The following is a 17,365-nucleotide window of genomic DNA, read 5'->3' as shown; positions in this document are numbered from 1 at the left end:
GGAGGAAGGCTCGGACACCAAGCAGGTGGCCTTAGAAATAGATGCAGTGTTGGTTGCTTGAGGCCATGGGTGGGTGCCGTGTCTCTGTGTACCCGACAGGCTATGAGATGCTTCCTTCCACAGCCCAGTCTGCACACCCTGCAGGTTTTCCAGGCTACTGGACACACAGGAACACTCTGGACCTAGGTAGACAGCCTGGTAGCCCAGGTGCCTTGCTTCCTATGACATGGTTGGGCATCATGGCCATGATGCAATGCCAGGATTCCTGTTACATTTATGTAGCCCACCGGATGGACCATTCCATGTCCCTTCAAACAGTCCTTCTGCCTCAGTTCTGGAGCATAGCTTTAAGGGTTTCAAAGAATGAAGGGCTCACCTCTCAGGGACTGTGCGATCCACTGTTTGGAGACAGGACCTTGGGACAGGTTCATAGACAATAAGATGGACCACAAAACCCTCGAGGGAGCAGGCTGGGCAGGGAAATCACATAGATTTGGGTCTAATATGTCTTTTCTTTGTCATGATCTGTGTCTTTTGCTGAGTTATTAACCTCCCTGACCTCAATGTCATCATCTTAACAGTGGGGATTTTTATTTTTTACAGCCACTGTGACAATGCTCTAGTTGTATATCAAGTCACCTGAACAGCTCCCAGTGCAAAGGAGGTGCCAGAGGGAAGGCAGCTGTGATTATGATGACCCATTTTAAGTACTGGATTCTGAGATGACCATGGATGATTGCCCTTGGTCTGCTCACCTTGTGTAATTCCTGCCCCTGAATTTAGGCAGAACCCATGAATAGGTTTGGATAGAACTCTGATGGGGTGGCCTTGTACCCAGGGGTGGGGGTAGGGGGAGGATGTGCATTCCTCATCGCCAGGGCAGATGGGATTCTTCCTCCTGGTGCCTCCCCGAGCCACCATCCTCCTCATGGGGTTGTAGACATGGCACCCTAGCCAGGTCACCTTCTACTTTCATGTATCTCCTAAAATCTAGATTCTGCATTCGAGAGAAAATGTGATTATTGCCTAACCCTGGATTTTCTGTTTAACATGATAATCTCCAATTCCACTCATTTTCCTGGAGACAACATAATTTCATTCTTCTTTATTGTCCAGCCCCATCTCTTCCCCTTCTCCTTTAGCTCCCTAGAGATGCTGCACAGACATACTGTAGAAACATGTTCAGAGATACATGACCTCTGAAGAATGATGGGGTTGGGTATGTTGGAACTGTGCCCCTATCCCATTACCTTGCTCTAGAGAGAACCCTGTGTGATGGAGAGGAAAGAATATAGGCTGTAAGCCAATTGCCAGTGGGTCACATAGTCCTGGTTACTCAGGAATGTGAAATCTGAGGACGATGATTTCAAGCCAGCCCAGGCAGAAAAAGTCTGAGAGATTCTATCTCTAATTAACCAGCATAAGTATGAGACTAGAGGTATGGCTCAAGTGGTAGAGCACAATGCACGCGTAAGCAAGCTTAGCAATAGTGCAAGGCTCTAAGTTCAAGCTCTAATATTGGCACACTAAAAATAAATGAATAATATATGTGTATATATATATTGCTTTTATGTTATTCAAATTGAAGTGTCACTATTAACTGACATGGACAGTAGGTACTTTCCCTGAGCCTCAAGTTTCCTCACCTGGAAACACATCAAAGCATGGTTGTGAGTATGTGAGATAGGTACAGGCATGCAGCTCAGACCTGGCCCATGGAAGACATTCTGGGTATATTGGTGGTATTCCTTTTACATTCTTTGTGGTTCTTAAAGCAGGCAGTTCTATGGCAAAAAGAGACCAGATGCAGTAGAGTGTGAATGACAGATGAAGAAAGAAGCCAGACTGTGGGACCAGTATATAAAGACCCAAGCTGATGTTCCAGGATGCCTAGACAGAGGACCTGGTCGGGCCCACACTTCTTGGTGCCTTGTTGGGCAGGATTCCCCTTCCCAATAGAGCATGTTATCACCACGGGGACCATTTCTGCATTCATCCACAGCTCCTGATTAGGAGCTCATGAATATTCAAATACTCATCTCCCCTTATTTGCCTGACTATTAGCATTCTGTCTCTAGGCTTATTTTTGTGATTTTTCTCTGTTGCACATTTGCTCAGTGATTCACGCTTCATCGTCTGATGTGACCGGCTTCTAGACAATTACAACTATTCCCAGTTTTCAGAAAGCCTGAGTCTCCTTTCTTCCTTGGCTGCTAGCTTCTCCTTGTACTTTCTGCTCCCAAGGATGGGAGGGGGGTGGAACAGCATGCAGAGTGCGGCTTTGGGAACTTGCTTCTCGGCTTTTAAAATTCATATTGATAATAATAATCCAGTACATATGTCTATCACGTCAAATTGTACAAAGGGATTTTATATCATCCTGTTTTATAGTCTGGCTTTCTCCACATGCAAAACACTGGCATTCTTTTCTGAATGGGGCCATGTCTCTTTTCCTTCTGAATATTTAACGACAAGATTTGAACAAAACAGAATCTGTGTTAAAGCCCAGCTGTAGAGTTTCTCACAATGGTTCAATATAGAAAGGGATTTGTCTTTCTCTCCCTGTGCCAGTTGGATCTTGTTTTGAAGTCTGTTTAGCTCTGTGGGGAATACAGTGTGTATTAGTTTCCTACGGCTGCTGTAACAAATTACCACAAAATTAGTGGCTTAGAACAATGAACACTTTACTTTTTCTTGTAGCTCTAGAGATCAAGAGTGTAAGATGGGAGGCCAGGACTATGTTTCTTCTGGCGACTCCAAGAGAAAATCAGCTTTTTTGTCTTTTCTAGCTTTTAAAGGCCACTTGTTATGTTCCTTGTTTTATCCCTCATCTTCAGGAGTACAGTGTCTTCAAACCTCTCTCTCTGTCTCTGTCTCTGTCTCTCTCCAATTCTTACATCTCCTACTGTCTCTAATTCTCTTGTCTTTCTCTTTATGTTGTGATTATTTTCTTTAGAAAATTCAGGGCCCCTTGCTCATATCCAGATCCTCTTACCTTGTTTATGTCTTCAAAGTCTCCTTTACCATGCATGTATGAGAGAAAATAATCTCAGAAACGTCATCTGGATATCTGTGGGTGGATACTGCCCACCACTCCACCTTTCTAGGTCAGCAGGAAAACCGACTGCTGACTGCTTGGGACTGAACCCCGATTTCCTGTTGGGAAGCAGATCTTCTGGCAGCTTTTCTTGTCCTCTGCAGGTGGGCTTATCCTAAAAGCTGCTGTGAGTTCCTTAGCTGCAGGGTCACAGAGTCCCCTGTGGATATCGGGAGGCTATGGTTAGTCATAACAAATGCCCAACTTCCTCATTAGATTCTTGTGTGCTTAAAAATAATGCCCAGTTCTATCACCTCTAAATCAGGCATTGTCACCTTCAGTTAAATCTGAGACACAAAGAAATTAAAGTGCTACAGAGCTCTTGTGTAATGTGGTTCATGAATTGCAGCTCCAGAGATGACTATAAGATGGAGACACAGTCCCCATAAGGTCTGGATAAATTCATCTTAAGCTCCCAACTGGGGACACGAGCAAAGTTAACTCCATAGATTTCCTGGACCCTGGCCATCTGCACTGTGAGCATGTCCTGTACTTGTGCAGCAGGTGTGTGCCATGCACACACTTTCACACCAGATCCCAAGCCTGGTTAGGAGGTTGGAGCAGCTGCTTTCCACATTTTACATATGAAGTAACCAGATTTTCCCCCTGACCACACATGCTTCCTGGCAGGATTTTAACCTTTAGGATTATGTCCGATTCTGGACTCCTAGTCCTATACTCCTTGTATTTTGCCAAATTAGGTCCTGGTATATAGACATTATAGCTTGCACTCTGCTACTCTGTTCTGCCTAGAGACCTGAATGAGTCTGAAAGCCAGCTGCCAATTAGAGAGCTCATTAGGATATCTCAGGCAGAGATGGGTCCTCCCAGTCACTGAGCAATGGGAACAAAGGCCTCTGAGGGCATTCCATACCTGACCAGTGCTAATTCTTCATGTATGTCCCCCTCCATCTCCACAAAAGTCAACATTTACATTGAAACTGATATTAATGCTGAAGCACAGGCAACAGCTTGGGGAGTTTTCTTTAGAACAGAAAATGTCCAATTTGCAAAGATCTGGCTCGAGCACAAATAGGTGTTGACTTCAGCTCTTCTGGGAGCTGCTGCTATGCATACCAACTGGGTACGCACTGAGACAACCCACGCTTCTAACTGGGTGTTTGTCAACAGGAGGATCCAGGGGAGGCTCGAGGAGGTCTTGAATAATGTATAAAATCCACACGTTAAGGTTGATTAAAATCCTAAGTGCATTATCCAATTCGAGCAAAAGGCTCTTGAGTTCTCTGATCGTTGAAAGTCATTGATCTTCAAGGACTTTTGTCCTCACACAACTCTGAGAACAATGAATACCAGGGCCATCAGATCCAAGGGGAGACAGGCGTAAACATAACAACTCATAAGGACAGTGCCAAGTGAACTCTTATATAACAGGAATATTACAACTGCATTTGATCCTTGTATAGCTAGGAATAAAAACATTTGCCATTTATCTCTTTAGCTGTGTTTTTCTTAGACAGAAAGCTAAAAGCGAGGAAGGAGAAATCAGCTGTCAGATTTTCAGAACCATGTTCCATGCTTCATCGTTGTTTGATTGTTAAGGTTTCTATTGTTGGGACGCTTTGACCTCTAAGAAACTTGAGCTTCTTAGAGATGTGTAGGGGTGTGCTTCCATATTAGGAAACTTCTCTCTCAGAGGCCTGATAAAGGCAGGATATCTACACTCCAGGGAGAACACTTGTGTCTTGTCTTGAACACTATGTTGATCCCAAGCATGCCTCACCATTGTATTTTAGAGTCATTGTTTTTAAGATTCTCTAAGTCATCTCATCCACAGGTTCATAGGCAGAGAGGAGTTCTGCCTCAGGAGAAATCATGTCCTATATCTCACCTGTATGTGATTTACTTGATTTTAGAAATTTTAGGCTTAAGTTTGATGTTGGAATGTGTTCAGTATTTTAGAGGTGCTACAAAGGAATGAATGTATTTTTTTAATATGAAGATGATGCAAGGTTGGAGTAAACTGAAGGGCAAACGTTAGATTATATTGTAGCCCTTTACCCTGATTTATGTGTTGAAATCCCGACCCCAATCACATATGGTGTGGGATAGTCTTCACAAAGGTAATGAAGTCAAAGTGAGGTCATTAGTCAGCCATAGTCCAAAACGACTATTGTCTTTAGAAGAGGTGACATTTAGATACAGAGACATAGGAGACATCCTGTGCAGATAAAGGTAGCAATAAAACATCATGCATCTGCTGGCCAGAGCGGGTCAGCAAACCAGCAGAAGCTGAGACACCAGACTCTGTCCCAAGCTTGGAAGGGACCAGCCCTATTGTCACCTTGATCCTGGACTTCTGGCTGCCAGAAGGGAAGCGATGCCTCTCTGTTGTCTATACCACTCAGTTTATATTACTTTGTTACAGCCTCCCTAGCAAACTGGTGAAGATTTTCTATAGCTAGGGGATTTCTGTGCTCAAGTGAAATCTGATGAGAAATCTGTTATGTAAAGCAGATAAAAGCTCTGAGTGAAGTGGGGTTTGAGAGCCTGAGGACTTAAGTGCCCTGTTCCCTTCTCCCCAGAGCAGCCCTGGGGAAGATTTCTAGAAGCTCCTAGAACTCAGTTTGAAAAATCACTGATGGCTGTAAGAATAGTAAACAATGCTGTCATAACAGTGACAACAGTTCATTTGTGGGGCACTCAGAAGAAAGGAGGGTGTGAAGGTAACATTCAGGCACCAAAGAAAAGTGCACAGTGATTGATTAATGATGTCTGTCACTGTCCTGGTAGCTGGGGTTGGGGGACTAGAGAATGATAGCTAAGAACTTTGCTCTATTACTGGACCAGTGCAACCTCCTCATTTGGCAGAGAATGAAGACTTGTAGCCAAGAAAGACTGTAATTCAGGAGACTGACTCAAAGCCAAAGACCACTTTGGAATCTGATGAGCTGGGTAGCATTTAAAGACTAGTTCTGATACATGTGAGATTTACTTCTCTGCCTTTAGGCTCACACTGTTGAGTCACTTTTAAGACTGTGTCTGTTCATTCTATAGAGCCCCCACTTCCACTGTCTTCTGTCTCTGGAGGCACCTTATTCACCTACCTTTATTCTTTTCACACCACTACCAGTTAGGACTGTTAAAACTTCTTTATGTGTCTAAAATCTCTGTACTAGACTCTTTCTGTGGTTAGGAGCATTCCTTCCCTTCCAGGAAGCACCAGATTCAGTGCAGTGGCTCTCAATCAGGGATCAGCTTGCTACCCGGGCGTGATAATAGGACATGTGTGTGGCTATTGCGGGTATGTATGCCAGTGGCATCTCATGAGTGGAGGTCAGGGATTCTGCTCAACATCTGTAGTGTACAGCTCCCATAGCGGTGTCAGTGTCAGTGGTGCCAACCACGAGTGAGCCTGATTTAGAGTTACCTGCTGTGTTCCCCAGAGTCTTACTCTTTCCTTCCCCTTCCCAGAGCACCCTCCCCAGCCCTCCTGGAAGGACGTGACCAGAAGCTCGGGCCATTCCTCTTTGGAGGACTTTTCCAGGTTCAGGGCTATGATAAAGGATATTGAAAGAGGACCCAAGACAAGCTACTCTGTGGAGTTACTGCTGGCTTTATGTTAGGAGCTCCCCTCACTGGGCCAGGGTGCAGGAAGGGTACGGCCGAAGGAGAACCTGAGGGTGGAATGGGATTGGTGACGTTTTCAGCTTGGTTCCACACAACTTCTTTCTGATTTTAGAGAAGAAAGTCATGATTTACAAAATCATAAAATTTTAGAAACAAAGGTTCCTGGAATCTCCAGGTAGGGGATACAACAGGACAGATATCTGATGGCATTGAAATTGTCTGTTTATGTGTTTGCTGCCTCTCTCACCTATTGGATATTGAAATCACGTCCCCGACTCTTGCATCAGCATCCAGCATTAGGGCTGAAGGTAGCACCAGTAGTGTGTTTTCTAAATTAATGAGTGAGTGAAGGCATCCTTTAGTTGATGCTGATGCTAAAATTACCGCTCTGTGTGTGTGTGTGTGTGTGTGTGTGTGTGTGTGTGTGTGTGTGTGTGTGTGTGTGTGTGTGTTGTGTATAATCATCACAGGAACTGTGTCTAAGTAAATCCTTAATAGGTGCTCAGTAAACACTTGTTGAATTAATTATTTGTTGCTGCTACTGCCTCGGTCTCTATACTTCTAACATTGAACATCAGTAACTTATTTAATTCTTACCTTGATCATGTGAGGTAGGCACTAATTTTTTGCTTTTAAAAGTGAGAATTGATTCTGGGATCAATGAGGTTTAGTAACTTTGTCAAAATCACATAGCCAAGGAGCATCAGATGAGATTGGAATCCTGGTCAGGCATTGAAATCTAAACGTACATATACTATATGCCCACTTTGGAGGTCAGCAAGGACAAATAGGGCCTATCTTGTACTCCATGGGACCACTAAGATCTTTTGCAGAGCTAAGCGTGGTGTGAAATCAGTATTCAAGAAGGGGCATGGAGAAGGGTAGTAGATGCAGAAAACTATACCTTGCTATGAGAAGGATTACTCACACCAGAACAAAGGGAAAGAGACAAGAGGAGGGGATGGCTTTATAGACAAGAGCTTTCAAGTATTTGTGAGGGGGTGTATGTGCGCACATGGGGAAGATGGGTATTAGGGATGTGGTGAATGAAGCAGTTCTGGGACAGACAGCAAAGTTCAGTGACATGGGGGCACAGAGAGTGCTGCATCTTGCCACACGCTCTGAATTTACTGTGAAACGTTTTGAGTTTGAGGCTGCTCAGAAGCATCTGGAGCGAGATACAAGAATGATAACAAAATACTTCCACTGTCACATGGTAGAAACTGTGAAAAATAACATGTTCAAAGCAAGATATAGTGCTGCCTTCAGGCATGACTGGATCCAGGGGTTCACAGAGACTCCGTGGTTCCAACCATTCATCGCCTCAGCAGACAGAGATCATGGCTGTAAGAAGCCCCAAATTTATGGTCTTATTGCTTTGAAACCTCTGGGGATGGGTGGATGAGAAAGAAAAAGAAAAGGAGAGATGGGGGAGGAGAGAGAGAGAGACAGAGAGATAGGGAGGCTCTAACCACAGCTTCCAGGGTCCGTACTCTTCACCAAAGGAACAGGGAGATGAAGTCTCTCTGCTGACAGCCCCTGCAGAATCACATGGATTGACAGGGTAGCATTTCCCAATGGCAAGCAAGAAAGTCAGGCAGAGCTATACTGAACACCCACACTAATGGACAGAGCAGTGCTCAGCAGCCATCAGTAGGATGCACATCCTCACATAGGTGTTGTTAAGAGGCAGAATCAGAAGAGAGTGGCTGAGTTATGACTGCTTTTCAGGCATCGCCCCTTTCTAAAAAGCACCTCTCTGCCTCTTCTCACTTCTCCCTAACATTCCTATGTGTCTTCAGGTCACAGGTGCTGCTGACGAGTTAAGAAGAACCACAGGAGAGGAGCCCCTGCCATCAGCACAGGTACCCGGGGTGATATGCACGAGAAGCAGCCACCCCTTTGCAGTTTTATTGCTTGTTTGGTTCACAGTTACCTGCAATATGGCATGGCTGCAGATGGAGAGAAATATGCTTCAGTGTAACACATTTACAGCAGAGGGAGAAACACCCCCCAAAACACAACTGCTCAATGTACAAATCAGGCTTTGCATTTCCCAGTCTGGGTTGCTCTCTGAATACAAAGAGACAGATGATTGTTGCAATAATGGTCAATTGAGCCATGGTCGGGCACTCAAGAGATACTTTAAACAGTTGGTCATAAATACAAAATCAGAGCATTATGATTCACGGAGAGGAAAATGAAAGCAGATGCCAATAACCAAACCAGAGGTGGAGCCTGGAGCTAGGATTCAAAGCTGGGCAAAGGTAGGCCTTTCCTACAAAGGGTTGGGATGGTGTGGTGTATGGTAGACATGAACTCCCTGTGACATGTTCTCTAGGTCTCCTCGGGAAAGATTTGTGGCCTGGTGATAGGGTTGAAAAGCAGTCTTCAGAAATTTACTCCATCTACTGAGGACCCACCATTAGGGGAACATGTGTCAGATGGAGTCAAGGTTCCCCATAGGTTCTTTGGAACCTGTGAATATGTTGCTTTTCTATGGCCAAATACTCTTTGCGTATGTGATAAAGACTTTGAGAAGGGAAGATTACCATGAATTTTCCAAGTGGGTCCTATGTCATCTCAAGGGACCTTGTACGAGGGAGGCGGGAGAGGTAGAGACAGAAAAGGACATGTGATGACAAAACAGAGGCTACAGTGATGGCTTTGAGGATGGAGGAAGGGAGTACAACCAAGCCACACAGGTAGCCTCTGGAAGCTGGAAACTCCAATAAGCCAAGTCACTCTAGGAGAGCCTAAAGCCCCATGGCACCTTCACCCTAGCCCTGTGAGACCTGTTTTGTACTTCTGGCCCCTGGACTGAGAAGGTAAGTGTTACACAACCACAGGAAATGAGCAAGAGGGATTGGAAGCCCAGCCCATCCTGACCCAAGGCAGAGCAATCTGAGAAGCAGGTCCTTTTAGCTCATGAGCTCTCTGTGCCGTGAACCAGCGTGCTTTCTGTGTCTGTGAGAGCCCAGCTTCTCCCTCTGCCCACTTCCCCCCAGCCTCTCCCAGGTGTTCCCAAGGGCACTTTTTCATAGACATGCGGATCTCTGAACTGGCTTTGTCTGTTGTGACAGTGTGTAGTTGATGGGTGACGTCCTGTGGGGGTCCAGGATAGATGGCTTGAGTGAGTCTGCATTCCCAGCACAGTGACCTTGGACACAATGCAGCCTTGCCTTCTCGAAGGCAAACGTCTTGCTAATTGCTACAGAGAAGATTAGTGATCTGGGAGAGAGGGTACCAATGAATGCTCTTGATGTATAGGATGCTGATGAAGGTAAGGACAGGGTATAAGAATCAATGGGCTTGTGGGTGGGTCTGTGCCCTAAAGAAGGCAATCTATGGAGAAAGCTTCTAGGTTGTTCTACTATTGGTACCATGGAGAGTAATATCACGGGGACGAACCTTTTCAGGCTGATTTTATACCTCCTTTTCCAATGTACCTGAATCTAGAAGGTCTACTGCTGGGCTCTGGGTTGCATCCCTGTGTCTTGAGTGCAATCCAGATATCCATTGAGCCCCAGGCTCCAAACTGGGCTTTGGTGAATCAAGAAGCTATTCCTTGGTTCCTTCTAGGTTTTATCACTAAGTTTTAGCTCTCCTGCACCAAGATGTGGGCCCTGGATCTCTTTTCCACTTCCCCAGGAGACGTATGACTGTGTTGGGGCTGAGGCATTGTGGTCACATCCTGCCATTACTAGGAGGATTCAGAGCCTGAAGCTGAGAACAGGGGTCATGTAAGGACCATATATAGAGAGAAGATGAGACGATTTTTAAATGATTGTCTGAGCTTACAAGACACATTCATGGATCTCAACTATAAATCCACCCCTACAAAGAAAATAAGCTCTTTGAGCAGTATAAAAAATGACTCATCTGCTTTTGTTCTTGGCCTCAGATAGTCTGGGCTGTCAGGAAAGCAGTTTTCAGGTGAACTACTGAAGATGCTCAGATAAGAACTGCCAACTAAAACACAAGAACACCCAAAGTTGGACCTAATTTGTAATCTGCAAATCCCAAGCATGGATTTGGCCAAACACTTCCAACTGCATTAAACTAGGTGAAGTTTTCCCGGTCAGGGTGTGTGGGTGCTGAGCCCCAGCTGTCTGCCCAGCCTCATGGTTGAAGATAAATCACTGTAGAAAATGGTTATAATGAAAACACTGACAGACCCTTCAAAGTAATGGAGCTCGAGGGTCTCCCTTTTGTTCCATTCTGTATATTATACAATTACTGCCTGGGAAATAGCCTTTGCTGTGCTCCCAAGAGGCGTATCTTGGTTTTGCACCAAGAACTGCAGTACCACAAGACACCCTCATGCCTGGTACCAAATGCAGGTTGGATGCAGTCTGGCCCAGACCCATCCTTGACAATTGGCAGCAATTTTCTATTTCACGGAGGCTGGAATCAGCCACAGATAACCACTAGCATCACCGCACCGGAGGCTGGGCAGTGCAGCCAGGTCAACCATTCTGCCAATCTGCAGTTGAGTTGTTCACGCCCCAAGAAATAGACTTTATACTCTTTTCTTGTTCAGTTAAAGGAGGTGGGCTGTGCAAAGAACAACTTCCTAAGGATACTTGTTGAGGTGGCCAGTGCAGGACCATGGGAAATGCACTCAGCACCTTTAGAGAAAGGTCTAGACCTCTGTTGCACACCTCTGTGTAGGTATAGCTAAGAGCACTGGGACACCCTGTCTCTGTCTCTCTGACTCTCTGTCTCTCTGTCTCTGTCACAGTCTCTGTCTCTGTCTGTCTCTGTCTGTCTTTGTCTCTGTCTCTCGGTCTCTCTCTGTCTCTCGGTCTCTCTCTGTCTCTCGGTCTCTCTCTGCCTCTGTCTCTCTGTCTCTGTCTCTCTGTCTCTGTCTCTCTGTCTCTCTGTCTCTCTGTCTCTCTGTCTCTCTGTCTCTGTCTCTCTCTGTCTCTCTGTCTCTCTGTCTCTCTGTCTCTCTGTCTCTGTCTCTCTCTCTCTCTCTCTCTCTCTCTCTCTCTCACACACACACATCTGGCCTTTCTAAGATACTTAAATTCACCACAAGGTGGATGTCCTAGTTGTGGCAAGTAAAATGTGTCCCTGAAGAAGTGTGTGTTGTTGGGGTGTTGGGCTGTTTTGGTGGAGAAATGTCTCTGAAGCTGGATTAAGTTTTTTTGTATCATATAAACTTAAAAGTCCATTCAAAATCCAAGTACTGTGAGGTCCAGAAGGTTAACGGATAGCTCAGGATCCTTTCCTCACTTTCAGGCTGGCTTTATATCCCCTTAAGTCCTTTATAAGTGGTAGCCCTGAGAAAATCCAGCCTCACATGCCTTCAATTCCACATAGTCCTAACAAATGGAGACTTACTGAACCAACTAGGTCACCTGGTCTGCTCTGGGCCAGTTACTGTGGCTGCGAGACTGGGCCTGCCCCTCGCCCACCAGGGTGGTGATGATAAAGACTTTCTTATACATGTTTCTTCATCAGCACTTTCTGGATAGACTGCTTGACAAGCTCTTTATTATAGTTGGAGATAACCAGGTGTGTTAGGATTCTGGAAAATTAGATACAACTAGATAAAAGTCAACATTTGTAGCTTTTTTCAGTAAGCTTTTTCGTTTCTTATTGAAAAGTTAGATTCGGTCAGAACTGATCATCAACTTTTTCTTCTCCCTTTTCTTCATATATCCTGTAGACCCCATGCCTAGGGTTCTTACAGCCAGTTTGTAATACAAGGCAATGAGCACAAGAACAAAGAATGAGAGAATCTCAGAAATCCTGCCCTTCATTGACAGTGACCTATAAAATGTCACCTAGCTACCTTAAGATTTATTTGTGCCCTTTCAAAGATAATACCAGAAATTTGGAGAAAAGGTACATATATGAAAGCAACCAAAAATGGAGGGAAGGAAAGACATAGTCAAAATGTCTGTATCTCTCTTTGGATTAAAAGAATTACAGAAAGAGTAGTTATAAACCTCTGTCTTCTCCCCCAGGACTGGAAGCAAGTTGAAAGCAATAGAAGCACCTGCCACGTGCTCTGTGTCATCATCCCTGACTGGCATTGTGCCTTGGCATAATAGGTGTTTGTTGAACAAACAAAAGAATCTTTCTTTTCACCTCTTCTAATGTTGGCCAAGTCTATGCAGCTCATCAGAGCAGAGCAGTGACAGTTTCTTGGTGAATTTCCAAAGAGTGTACTAAGTACAGCACACAGTCTCAGGGGCCAAAAGACAATTGGACAGCAGAACCTGGCTGGACAGTACTGTGTTAGCAAAGCTCATACATTTCTTCCAAAGCTTTAGGAGGAAAGGAAGGTTTTCCAGATTCTTGCTTGAATATGTGATTCTCCTCAGAGGATTTTATAATGAGAAGACAAGTTTAAGATGGATAGAGGAATTCTCTACATTTTCAGGGCTGGGAAGCTTTTTTGCTACCAAGGGCATCTTGGATATTCATGACATTATTCACAGGCTGTACACAATTATCAGTACAGGTAGACAGCTGTGGGAAGCTGATGAGAAGCATAAGTGTTTGTTTTGTCATGTACCAAATGATTTTATGGGCCTTAGATGGTCTGTAGACCAGACATTTCCATTTCCCACTCCTATAAGGCCTGGCCTCAGTTCCAAGGACCAAATAATCCAATGGCAGACTTGTACATGTCAGTGATTTTCAAGATCTGTTATTGTTTGGATGAAATGTTCCCCCAAATGGCTCCTAGATTGAAGGGTTCATCTCCAGCTGGTGACACTGTATTTGTGAGGTTCTGAGAAGTTCAGAAGATGGGGCCTCATTGAAGGAGGTAGAACATCTTTTCAGGGGCTATATGTTGTTCCAGGCCCCTTTCTATTCTCTTTTCCTCTCTCCTTTCTGGCTACCAAGAGGTGAATTGTTCTATTCTGCTATGCTTCTTCCTGCAGGGATGGACTAACACCTATGAAACCATGATCTCAAATTAATCTTTCCTTCCTTAAGTGATTTATACCAGGTGATATAACATCTTATCTGAGCTTCCATTCTGAGCAGTCAGTGCAGCTTCCACCATCAAGCCCCCTTGCTGTGGCTTTCCAAAGGGAAGGCATAGGATCCTACCGGCCGTGGGTGTCTTCTGACATGGCACCCAACAGAGTGCCTGTTCACAACTAGGGTGCACCAAATAGTCAGCTGGAAATAACTCCCTGGAGACTTACCTTCCCAGTCTCCTGTGGTGAGGGAAGCAAAGTTAAGAGAACATATTCCTGAGTAATTTATTCTGTTCCCTGGCATTGATGAAAGAGATAAAAATAAATCAGTGTTTCTACTCAACTCGTTTGAAGGACAAGCTGAAATCACACCATTAAAAATTAACATCTAAAACAGATTGTACATTACTAGGGATGAGTTCAGACCTGAAGTAGGATAATTGGCCAAATGAGTCCTCAGAATGTTAGGTATGACAAATTCACTCTCATTTCCAGTGGTTAAAAAATAAAAGAAGACATATTACCTTCCTTCCAGGCCAGAAAGGTTCTTAGAAACAGCCTGCCACATCTTATCTGAATTACAAGAAGAACTCAGAAACAGGCTAAGGTCAGAATTGTGGGTCTTCTGGAGCGCCAAATTTATCAATTAGCACAGTCAAATTCATGTCAAAATTTCTAGATCAGTTTTCTCCTCAGAGCCACCTAAAGTTTAGTGGATAATAAAACCATCTGTTTAGTTTCTGATATCCTAAGCAATTCATTTGATGTCTATTGGGAGCACCCATTGATATGAGGTACAAGATGTGAGTCCATCCATCTATCCATCCATCCATCCATCCACCCATCCATCCATCCATCCATCCATCCATCCTTCCCTATCCATTAGTGGATGGCTAAGACATTTATGAGCATGGTCTTATCTATCTTACATGACAGTGTATGGCACTCTGCTGGGGCAGTGATATAGGCATGGATAAGACAGAGTCTCTAATTCAATGCATGCTGTAATGAATAGAATTTCAACCTCCACATCATTGGCATATGGGGCTGAATAGTCATTTGTTTTGAGGGTTTCCATGCACCTTGTAGGATTCTTAGTAGCATGCCTGGCCTGTATCCACTAGATTCCAGTAGTACCTCCCCACATTATTATCACAAATATTCCCAGGTATTAGCAAATGTCCCTGATTTGGAAGAGTGAGTGGTCAGTATTGCCCCTGGTTGAAAAACATTATCTTGGAGTCAGAAACCTTGCTTCTACTCTGGTTTTACTTTCTTGGTAACTGTTTAACTCATTCTTACTTTCCTTTTCCTTCTTTCCAGCACTTCTCACAGTTTCTGCCATAGAGCAGGTATGTAATCAATGTTTATAGGTTAAGCAAATGTGTAATGAATGAGGATTTGTCTTTGTAAGACCACTCTTTTCCTAAGGAATAGGCAGGCCGCTCCAAAGACCTTGAGCCTTGGTCATGAACATTGCTAAGCACACAATATAGTCAATCAAAATATGCTTCATCTAAGTATGAAAAAATCTGCTTATGGGATATTTAGCTGTGTAAGCCTGACAGATAATTGAGCGGCTGGATTTTTCAGTTTCAACAGATTGGTTTGCCATTCTGTAGCCACAATAACAGAGCAAAGTAACAATCATGTCTATGTTTAATTTTCTGAAGATTGCTGCATGGCTGAGGCTAACAATCTGGCCAATTAAATGTGGCCGATTGGCACTCCCACACGAGTATGGGGGTATTTAAAATAGCTCTCTTAAAAAGAAAAAAATCCTCCAAGCTGCAGAGAAAGTTGTAATTCTCCCAAGATTTCATATTTCAGAAGCAAGCTTGTGATGGGTAAAATTGTTCTGGATGACAGAGAAGAGACAAGCCATCCATTCTGAGTGTATTAGTGTCAAACTGAGTGTTTGTGTCTCTGTGGCCCGTGATTGTGTCTATTTGTGGAATTGGATAATTTTTTATGTTCAAGGAAATCATCGAGTTTCTACTCCCTGCAGACTAAGGTGATGGGACTCTTGACCATGGTTGGTGTCAGCCATTTAGATGGGAATATACGTGTCCCTTACTGCGCTTTCTTTACTACTTGAAGCTTATATTAGGGTGAAAGGAATGGAGGGAGGTTCCCTACCTATTCCTTCTTTGTCTTTTAGACATAGTTCATACAGTTTTGTGTGGGGGTGACTGTATTAGTTTTTTATTGCCACAATAATTACTTACTATAAGCACATTAGGGAATATATATGTAACTCCTAAAATGCAGTTAAAATAACTAAATGTTCAGAATTATTTCTTATACATATAGCTCTAAAGTATTTTTATGGTGATTAAAATCCCTGTTTTGTTCTGTGTCACATAGTTGTTTATTTTTTCTCATGAAAATATTTAGGTGTTAAATTTAGCACTAATAGGAACCAATATTTAATTACTTGCTTCTTTGTGTCAGGAATTGGGCTAAGACATTTATACGCATGGTCTCCTTTTTTTTTTTTCCTTGCAATAATTTCAGGACTTAGGTAGCACTACTATCATTTTGTAGATGAGAAAGCAGCAGCTAAGAGAATCACCCCAGGGCTTGTGGTAGCTCTACCCAATGCCAACTAGTACTCCTAAGACACTGTGGGTACAATGGAATCCTGGAATTCTGATTCAAAAAATCAAAAGTACAAGTACTAGCTTTGGAACCCCTGGCTTGCCAGCAATCAATGTGAACAGATATCGTCGGGCTTTTGTAGACTACATGTTCAGTAAGTCAACAGTGCATAGTACACCATGTATACACAACTATGTCTATGGTGCTTGTCAGGGGAGTGTGTAGTTTTTCCCATGGGCAGTACCTACTCTTCAGAGATCCTTTTCCATCAGTAATTATTAATAGGTTTTTTCATTTGTCACTTTGTTTCTCCAGGATAATTTCAAGATCACTTACAGTTTGGAGGGGAATTAGGTGAGAAAGAGTTTATATAGTAATAATATATGGGAAAAGATTAAGGAATGGACTATGTGTAAATTGTAGCCAGGGAGATTTCAGAGTGATCTAGATAGTTTTCTGTAGCTATTGCAGGAGCTCCAAATGGAAGGATCCGTAAATCATTGGTAACAGGTGCATGGTCTGCTAGGCTAGTGGTGGTAAGCTGGGCACTGAACCGACATGTGTTGTGGTAGCTCCCTAACTCTGGAGGAGTTCCAGTACATTTTGTAGAGAGGCAAACACCCCAAGAAGCTTGTTTTCTCAGTCTTGTCTTCTGAAATGATGATTTCAGTACTTTCTTCAGTTTTTCTGTGTGCTCAGCCTTATACTTAAGATGTAGTTAGTAAAGTGATAACACAAATGAAGTTTCTATTTTAGGGGAAGGACGTTGGCTCTCTATTCCTGATGTTTCCCTCATGAGAGCTAGGGGACCCAACCCCATCAGTGTGCCCCTCTGTGGGCTTCCCACCACTGGAGGAGGACAGAGAATGGAATCCTATCTAAATTAAAGAGCAATAAACTTAACATTGTCTACTCAGAAACTTGTCCCCACTCTTTCTTTCTGTAGGAGTGAGCTGCCCACCAAAAGCATAATTCCTCTCATGGTTTCCAGGCCCTGAACACTCTTCATGAGCCCACATGCTGGGATGCTGTGCAGGTTCATCCTTACCACTGCACGTGGATGGGCCCGTTGCGCTGACAGATTAGCTAAGATTTGGGTCTGCTTTCACTGTCCTCCAGAGCAGGCTGGTTT

At 43.8% G+C, this 17,365-nt stretch overlaps 1 long non-coding RNA gene across 2 annotated transcripts in view; it reads left to right on the top strand.

The window, feature by feature from the left end:
• The window catches only part of LOC138822804 (uncharacterized), a 73,650-nt gene extending 56,539 nt beyond the window's left edge, over positions 1-17,111 (top strand). For both annotated transcript variants that reach the window (XR_011370635.1, XR_011370634.1), the window contains exons 2-4: positions 8,488-8,550; positions 14,956-14,984; positions 16,990-17,111. This is a non-coding gene — a long non-coding RNA (uncharacterized lncRNA). The remainder of the gene's footprint in view (positions 1-8,487; positions 8,551-14,955; positions 14,985-16,989) is intronic.
• The last annotated feature ends 254 nt before the right edge of the window (positions 17,112-17,365 follow it).

Source organism: Dipodomys merriami, unplaced genomic scaffold, assembly GCF_024711535.1.
Source record: "Dipodomys merriami isolate MVZ:Mamm:240054 unplaced genomic scaffold, mDipMer1.0.p SCAF_116, whole genome shotgun sequence".
Taxonomy (NCBI): domain Eukaryota; kingdom Metazoa; phylum Chordata; class Mammalia; order Rodentia; family Heteromyidae; genus Dipodomys; species Dipodomys merriami.
This window is presented reverse-complemented; position numbering and strand designations above follow the sequence as displayed.